The following is a 9,084-nucleotide window of genomic DNA, read 5'->3' as shown; positions in this document are numbered from 1 at the left end:
ATCTCAGAAAGGATGACTTAATCATGCTAAGCAAGGTATTAACTAGTCACTTAATCTCTGAGAACTCATGTGAATCTTGAATATTTTGCAAATAATATTGTTTCATTTACTTTCAATTAATAATTTGATTAGCCTGCTTGATAACGGTTCTTTGTTTTTTATTTGAAAATCTAGAGCATGGACAGCTTTTATTTTTTCTTTTGGCAGACTTCCAAAATGTATTCTCTTATTCTCCATTCCAAAGTGCCCAGGAAATCTCAATGAACTCTCTAACAGTCCTCTCACGATTTGGTAAAGTATATGCTTTTTTTTTAATGATTGTTTGGGGGATAGACAACAAGCAAACTTCAGGGGCTAAACTGCTTCTGAAAGATTAAAATTAAAGCAACTTTTGGTTTCTTCTAAGAATGAAATAAATATAAGAATTTTTACAAACATAAACAATGAACACATGGATCAGCTAGTAGGTGAATATGCCCCATAATCAGGGGAAGGGTTAAATATTGAGTGAGAGTCAGAGAGATGGGTCACAGGAATTACTTGGCAATAGGAAACAGTGAATGTACATTTTGACATATTGTGTCAATGAGGCTGCATGGACATGACAGTATCAAAATAGAAATGTCAAAGTTCTCACTTCAGGAGCTTGCTGTGGGAATGTGGGAGTAGTAGCCTGGCCTATCAGAGTGTGAGTCTACTGTTCAATTGTGATTCTCCTTTAACAACCAGGTATCAGATGAATAAATAAACCTTTGAAACAGATTGCATATATTTGCGAATATGCAGTTCTGCTTTGTGGCAAAAGGAATCAAAATGCCTGGCACCATGTATCAGTAACTTTTCAAACATTTTTATTCCACAGTGATGTCAATACAATCTCTCAAATTAACATTTTCATATGTCATCTCTTTTGGGTGAACATGGTTACCATGTCAGTGTGACTAGAGGAGAAAGAAGTGGAAGAAGTGGGAAGGCTAAAGCATTTGCAGTTTATAAATACTTGAGTTTGAAAAGTACCAAATGCCAGCCATTTGTGACTGTCTTATGACACCTAACATTTCATTTTACCCTGAAAAATTACCCCAACTTTTATTTCCCATGAAGGGAGAAAGAGGACTAAAACTAATTAGTATTCGCAAAACAGACTCTTCCATTCTAAGTGGCCTAAGCTTTATTATTTGAAACATTTAAAACCAGACTCCACAAAGTGCAAAATAATTCTTATTATGAAACAAACCTGTATCAATAGGGGGTAAGAGGATCAACTAGGTGGGCCCTCTTCTCCCTCCTGATCCTGCTTTTAAGATCCCTAAAGATGTTCTGTTGTAAAATTAAATTAGTACTTTTGTTACTGGAAGGGGGATCCCCTCTAGGGCCCGAGAGTAGGCTCTTGTCTAACACTCGGAAATGAACTGTCCAAGGAGACACATGTACTGACAAAGCAAAAGACTTTATTGGGAAGGGGTGCTCGTGTGGAGAGCAGCAGTGTTACGGAACCCAGGAGGACTGCTCTGCCACGGGCTCGCAGTCTCAGGTTTTATGCTAATGGATTTAGCTTTCCGGGTTGTCTCTGGCCAATCATCTTGCTTGTGCCCATATCTGGTCTGAGTTTCCTGGTGGCGCGCGCATTTCTCGGCCAAGATGGATTCCAGGGTGAGGGTTTCTGGGAGGCTGGCCTATGTCCTGGGCTGGCGTCTCCTCCCTCTCTTGGTCCCTCCCGAATTCTCCCGGTTAGTTTTCAGTGGCAGCACCATGCTCCTAATCCGGGCCTCCTGTGGTGAGACAGCGCGTGCAAACGGTTATTATCGTCGTGCCTGGCCAAGGCAGGCCGTTTCGGTCAACCGTTCCCTAACACTCTCAGGTAGGAAGAACGTTGGGTTAGAGTTTTTCTTTATGATACATTACTTTGTGGGATTTGCTCTGCGAGAAAGCTTAATTGTTTTTTCCATAACAGTTTTTCTCTAGCATTCTAGCTCCAGGGAGAGAACTTAAAATAGGAGGGAAACTTTGTGGGAGATTATATAGAAGCTCCCCCAAATATACATAATGAATATGGAGTAGCTGAGCTAAGAACACTGTTTTCCCTTCCAGTTAAAGAGTAAAGATTTTCTTTTTATTCAAATGACAACTAATGTTTTGTCAGGGTTAAAATCCTTCAATATGTTAGTGTTACAGCTCTTTTAGAATTTGTCTAGCAGGTTTTCCGGTCCGCACTGGAAAACCCCTCATGAAGAAAAAAATCCTTCAAAATGTTTACTCACCATTATATCCTCTCCTTCAGTACACAGTTCAACAGTTTGGCATTTTTTTCTCATTCTTTACGGACTTCAGGTGACAGTAGCAAAGCAAGATGGTGCTGAGGAGAGGCGTGGGGGTGGGTCTAGGTGTTACCATTGTGGAAGGAAAATAAAAAAGGAGTCAGTATCTCTAAGAGAACTCTGTAAAGTGGAGCCAGGAGGCCGCTGAGGAAGTGTGACCTATGCATGGCTCAACCTGGAAGGAATCTGACCTTTTGACCACTGATTGTCCTAACAAAGTCATCCAGAAGGTCTGCCAGAAACTCAAGGTATGGATTGGACCCTTACCCTAAAATAACTCAAGGTAGCCTATCTGCTTATTGTATCCCTCCCCCAAATAACTCATCATTCCTTAAGGATAAATACTTGCTGACTTGTGTCAGAGTCAATCACCATTTTCACGGGGCAACTCTAATAACCTTGGGACTTTTTGCCTTTATAAGCCCCTGACTCTTCCTCTTCCCCAGAACACTTTCAGTCTTACTGAAATCTGTGTCTTACTGGAGTCTGTGTCTCCTGAATTGCAGTTCTTAAGACCACAAATAAAACTCTTTGTTATTTGCAGCCTTGGTACTGATTATTGCTTGACACCATTTAGTGGCTGGTGAAGGAAGGAAGGAAGTGAGCCTGCTAGGTCTCTGTTTCTGCATGTCTAAAAATGGAGATTTACTTCAGAGGTCGTATTGTGAGGAATAAATGAGACAACATATGTGAGAGAGGTTAGTAAATTGTAACACAACATCAACTGCTATTGAAATAATGATATGGACTTAGAGCTCTTTTTAGGTGGGCAGAGTTAGAAAGAGTTTACCCAATAAGTCCTTGAACGGCTTGGATTCCAGGTTTAAAAAAACAAAAAAACACTGTCTAAGGCTGATTAAACGTAATTTCAAATATTGTGAAATCTTCCATAAGTATCTACTCTGCTATTAGAATAAAAGTTAAGAGTATTTAAAAAAAATAAAAACTAAACTTTAGGTAGAGACTAAATTGTCTCATGATTTCAAACCCAATTCTTTTTACTAGGAAAAAAAAATTTATTCCTAACATTCTTCCACTCCATCCAGCCATCCTTCATTCATCAAATATTGTCATCATATCCCTGCCACATACTATGTTTAGAAAAGACTACAGAAGAAAGTACATCGGATTGGCATCAAATTTACTTTAGTTTGAGTTGTGACCCCTTTAGCCTCCCTGCACCCTGGCTTACCCACCCACATTCTCTACTCATCCTGTCTCTTAATTGAACCAATTCTACTCAATCTTCAAGTACATCTCCAATTCTTTCTCCTCCTATGAAGAAATCAGTGGTGACTCCAGCCCTTAGCAGTCTCTCTTTATTGCACTTACTTCTAAAACCACTCATTTGGCATTTATCATGTGCTCCTCTGGATGGTTAGCAATGATTTATCGTATACTTGAGTTTGCCCATCCATCCATCGGAATATTCCACGGATACGTATTAAGTACAATTATGTACTAGATATCAAACTAGATGATAGTTGTGCAGTGTTATAGCACCTACCCTTGTTCTTACATTCTCACTCATACTCTTCTGATTTCCAATATTGCTCTAGGAAGGGAAGGACTATGTCTCAGCCTGGAGTCATGGTATTTGGAACCGAGATATACAAGAAATGTATACAGTTGACTCTCTGTATCCCCAGGTTCTGCATCGGTGGATTCAACCAACTGTGGATCAAAAATATTTAAAAAAAAAAAATTCCAAAAAGTTCCAAAAGCAGAACTTGAATTGGGTGATCACAGGCAACTATTTACATAGCATTTACATTGTATGAGATATTATGTAAGTAATCTAGCAACGATTTAAGTGTTGGGAAGGATGTGCTAGGTTATATGCAAATACTACAATATTTGTATAAGGGATTTGAATATCCACAGATTTTGGTGTCCTCAGGGGGTTTTGGAACCAATCCCTCTCGGAGACTGAGGGACAACAGTATCTATTCATCTATAACTACCCAATTTCTATTTTAAGCCTTTTTCTGCCAGAGTGGCAGAAACTAAATGTCAGTGAATTCAGAGATTTCTCCTTCTCCCCCCGAGAGAAGGACCCCAGGGTTGTGTTAGAGTTCCAGAGAGTTTAACCTGAGCCAAGACTAGAGAGTAGGGTTGGGAGGGGGTGTGCAGCGGGTCCCTGCTGTAATCTAGCCACACAGGCATCTGCTGAAATGGCCTTTGCCCAATTAGCTGCTTGGTCGGTGGTCCACATGCTGGCCTGGAAATGTCTTTTGTCCTTACCCACATGACTCTAGGCAGCTCTCTTTGCTGCTTCTCTGCCACTTCTGGGTACAGAATGTTCATTTTCTGTCTCCCTTACCACGCAGAGAGACTGTAAACTGACAGGCTGCTTACGATCCTATTCGTCTAGACATACCACCAGGCAGCCATTTATTCTCTGGGTTCTGTATCCTCCCTGAGGATCTGTTTGGAATTGATGCACAGGTCTCTTTCTCTCTCTCTCTGTCTCTCATCAATGTATTAAAGTATAACTGACAAACAATAAATTACATATGTTTAAAGTATACAATTTGATATTTTCTGCTCTATGTATACACTTACAAAACCATTGCCACAATCCAGATGATAAACATATCCATCATTCCCAAAATTCCTTTATGCCCCTTTGTATTCCCTCAGTTTGTTCTATTTTCTCTCTCTCCTCTTGGACCTCAAAAGCCTTTATTAGGACCTGCCTAGAAAGCAGGTCTGGTGCCCTCTCTCTGGAAAACACCATTCCTACATTCTCCTTGTTTTCCCTCTGGCTGTATCCCCTTGCTCAAGACCAGGAAACCTTTTCTCTAGCTGAAGGGGACATGGGAGAAGGAAGCCTTGCCTTTATTGATCATATTTTCTCTCAAATCTCTGGTATATGCTGTGAGGGTCTCAGTTATGGAAACACAGAAGCCAGCAAAGGACTACTTTTTTCTTTCTGCCCTTAGATCATTTCTCTGAGGCAGTGATACACAGGTTGCAACTGCTTGCATGGCTGATTGAAGGGTGGGTGAGAAGGAAGGAGTAAGGTATTGGGGAGAGGGGATATCAGCTAATAAGCACCTACCTGCTGTATAAAAAATAAATAAAATTCAAAATAAAAAAATGGTAAAATGTATTACTTTTCTAATGCTATACTGAGGGAATAACCAGAAATTTTAACAAAGTTGAATACATAAAATATTTGTATAAAAAGTAAACTATTGCAAGTAGCCTAACTGGTCATGGTTAAATGAATTATGTACATAGATATAATATTATGGAATTATTAAAACTATATTTACAAAGAGTTTTTAATGATATGGAGAGTGTTTGTTTTATAATGATACATGAGTAGAAAAATAAGATATAAAAGTTAATTGTTACATCATTAAGAATATTTTCAAAAGTGAGCAGAGAAAAAGAATGGGAGAAATCACATCAACATGTTAATAAAAATGAAAAATTTTTGGGTGGTTTGATAACGGACAATTTAAATTTTCTTCTGAATTCTCCATGTCATTAGAAAATTTGACTTAAAAATGTGAAGGTCAATGTTGAGTTTGCTTTTTTCTCTTTACTTCAGTATAAAGTTTTCACAAACTGCAGTTACTTCTTTACAGCAAGTTTTAAAATATTTACTATCAAAATACTCTTCCTAAGTACACTGAAATATAAAAAGTCATTTAAATTTTCTTGTTACAGTATTTTTAGTAGTTAAGTACAGTTCTTTGTGTGTGGATCTTCTTGTGGAAGCAAATTAAATTTGGTATGTGACCCCTGCACCTTAATAACATTTAATCTACAGCTGACCAAATAGAAAGTGTAGCCTCTTTTGTTTAGAGACAAAATAAGTTGAATTCTACCCTGTATCAATTCTCCATCTAAATTTGCTTCACCTTAAAGATGATGAGTCTTGCTTCAAACCCCAGTGATGGATAAAAGCAGGCAAGCAACTTGCAGATTCCTGAGTGAGTTAGAGACATTGCCAACCCCTTGTCCTACACCCTCAGTCTGAATCATAGACCTAAATTATAGGGAAACATCCCCAATTCCAAAACTGATTGAAATGACAATTTCTGGTTACATGCTTATTTTTGTTTTAGATTTTGAGCAGGTCACTTGCATTTAAGAATTTAGGACAAATGAGATTTGTTTAGAGAATAATACTGTAGAAAACAATGTGTTAAGAGCATTGGGCAATTTGAGGTTGGAATAGGGAAGAAATGCTTTTATACATACTTTCATTACACAAAGACTTAGCAGATGTAATTCCTGTCCTGAATTAACCTGGGGAGGAATATTGCTGGAGGAGTGCTGTGTGAGAGAGCAGATGAAATGACGGAGAAAAGGCAGGATTGAGAGGGGCAGGGCTGAGCAAGGTTCAATGACACCTCTACTACCTGTATAATTATGGCATTAAATTTCAGTAAATCCATAGCATATCACCTAAAATTAAAAAAAAATTATTTTTGATTATTTGTAGACTGTTTCCAGAAACAAATCACATAGCATCTGGGAAAGTGCCTCTAGGGGTAAACAAATCCTCTATTAGTCATGAGCAATAGACTGAGTTATAAAATCACATCTGGAGAATTACATTTCAAAAGACTCATCTTTTTCCCTTTAATTTCACCAGGCGCTGAGCCAGGTGTTTTACATGTTATCTCATTTGTTTCCTCTGACAACATACAGCACTAAGGTAGGTATTGTATCAATCCCACTTTATAGATGAGGAACAAAGCCTTAAACAGTTAAATAAGTTGCCCAGTGTCAGTCAACTCAAATGGGGAGTTGACACTAGATCTGCTGAACTCCGGTGTCCGTGACCTCATCCCCATAGACTCACAGGAAAACAGGGCATACTGTTTAACGGTGAGTGTACAGGAAAGGAGTGTGGTGAAGAACTCACAGAAGGTATCTATTGTGTGGCCAGAAAATAGAAGACATGAAGTAGACTTACAGAGTAGGCTCTATTTATAGTGACTGTTATCCAACAAAGAGGTGGAAACATGTGATGAGTGTGTTTGAAACTGAATCAGTCTGGAAAGAATAAAATGAGAGTCTAGTAGGTTGGAAAGAAGTCCAGATGCTACCAGGTGAATAGGCAGATCTAGGAAAATTATAGACATGTCTTAAGGACCTGATTGCTGACCTAATACCCTCTGATGGATGTAGTTTCAAGCACATGCAGCTTTAAAATAATTTCGCCTTCATTGCCTGTGGTTGGAAGTGAGTCTTTGGGAAGTAAAATGTATTTTCTTTCCTCTTGGGAGCCTTGTACACTGCTTCAAATAGCCTAAATTAAAGGAATTGCTTTGGCTTGTGTCTGTTGATAAAATTACCATTTAAAGCAAACAGAGGGCTTCAGTTTTTCAGAAGGGGAGGAAATTAGAGACAGAAAGTTGGTAAGCTGTGACATCTGCACGGAATTCTTGTCTGAAAGTTCAGAAAGGGAATAAGCTATGTAAAAACTTTTCTTTTCTTGAGAGATATGAGATAGTGCTTTAATCTAAATGAACAAAACAGGAATGTGATGACTTAATTAAATAATCTGGTAGTTTCCATATAGTCCAGTTTCCAGGAAGGAAAGAGACTTTTCACTGTGATGTTCATAGTAAGGTGATTCAGACAAATGATGTAGAAATGAAAGACAACAGAGACCAAAGGTGACTCCTGTCTGGAGGCTTAAAACTAGCTAGGCAAAGATAAGACCATTAGGGAGCTCTGATTAAGCACCAGTTATAAATGGGAAAGGCAGTTACCTTGCTACCCTTGAGAAGAGAGAGCTGAGCTTCTGGGACTGTTGATGAGAAGGATTGAGCTGAATATGCAGATTTCAGATGCAGCCTAACTTTAATCAGTCCCCAAGAGAATGCCCTACAGGATGGAATCTGGAAGGTAATTTGTGAATGGCAGTTTGTTACTGTTGGGCCAGGCCCAACAGAGGCATATCAGTCAGAAACTACAACAGCTCCAGCTCGTTTAAGACAAACGATTAACTATAGTCATTACAATTTCTAAATTGATTATAGAATAGGTAGAAAATAGAAGAAACAGAAAGTTACACTTTCAGGGACAACTTTGGGCTCGTGACATAGAGGTGAGCTTTTGTCTCTCTTATGGTCAGTAAAGTTGCCATGACCAGCGTCAGGATCTGGAAGAGAGTGCAGTTTGGAACATACTACACAAAAATCATGACAGTGCTTGCCAGGAGAAACAAGAGAGCCACAGAGTTACAGCCTCATTCTTAATTCTCCCTTTTAATTATTATAGAAGTGTTGGTGGAACTTAAACATGTCTGGAGCTCTAGCTGCAATGGAGTCCAAGAAATGTGTTCTGACTTCAGAGAAGTGTAGCAGAAGCATCGTGTGTTTGGAGAGGCAACTTCTGTTGTGGGCCAGATAGCTACCTGGGACAATGTTCCTTATCTATCAATTTTTTTTTTTCTTAATGGAAAACTTTTCATGTACACATTATCAAATAACAAAAAGAACTAAATTTTCTTTTACAATTTATGTAGCCAAATGATCATTTTTCCTCCTTTCTTGGAAGGAGAGGGTATGATATTTGTTATTTTGGGGGAGAGTTGTAGAAAGTGGATGGCAAAGCTTATATTTTTCCTTTAAAAAGATTAGCCCTCTGTCCCAAATGCTGTATTCCTCCTGGCTATATTGGAGCTAACTGCCCAGAGGAAGTGTGTTCTGACCCAGGTCATGGAATCCAGAGTCACTAAGGGAGGGGTGCTTTTGATGCAGGTAGTCAGTTTCTCATTTTATATAATTTCCAT

The 9,084-nt window shown here is 38.8% G+C and overlaps 1 non-coding gene across 1 annotated transcript; it reads left to right on the top strand.

Moving 5' to 3' along the window:
- Positions 1-2,164: 2,164 nt before the first annotated feature.
- LOC112409188 (U7 small nuclear RNA) lies at positions 2,165-2,226 on the top strand. The gene has a single exon (XR_003005118.1). It is a non-coding gene; the product is annotated as a U7 small nuclear RNA (small nuclear RNA).
- Positions 2,227-9,084: the final 6,858 nt, after the last annotated feature.

Source organism: Neophocaena asiaeorientalis, unplaced genomic scaffold (genome assembly GCF_003031525.2).
Source record: "Neophocaena asiaeorientalis asiaeorientalis breed wild unplaced genomic scaffold, Neophocaena_asiaeorientalis_V1.1 scaffold5, whole genome shotgun sequence".
NCBI classification, from domain to species: Eukaryota; Metazoa; Chordata; class Mammalia; order Artiodactyla; family Phocoenidae; genus Neophocaena; species Neophocaena asiaeorientalis.
The sequence above is the reverse complement of the archived record's forward strand: the minus strand, read 5'-3'. Positions and strand labels throughout refer to the sequence as shown.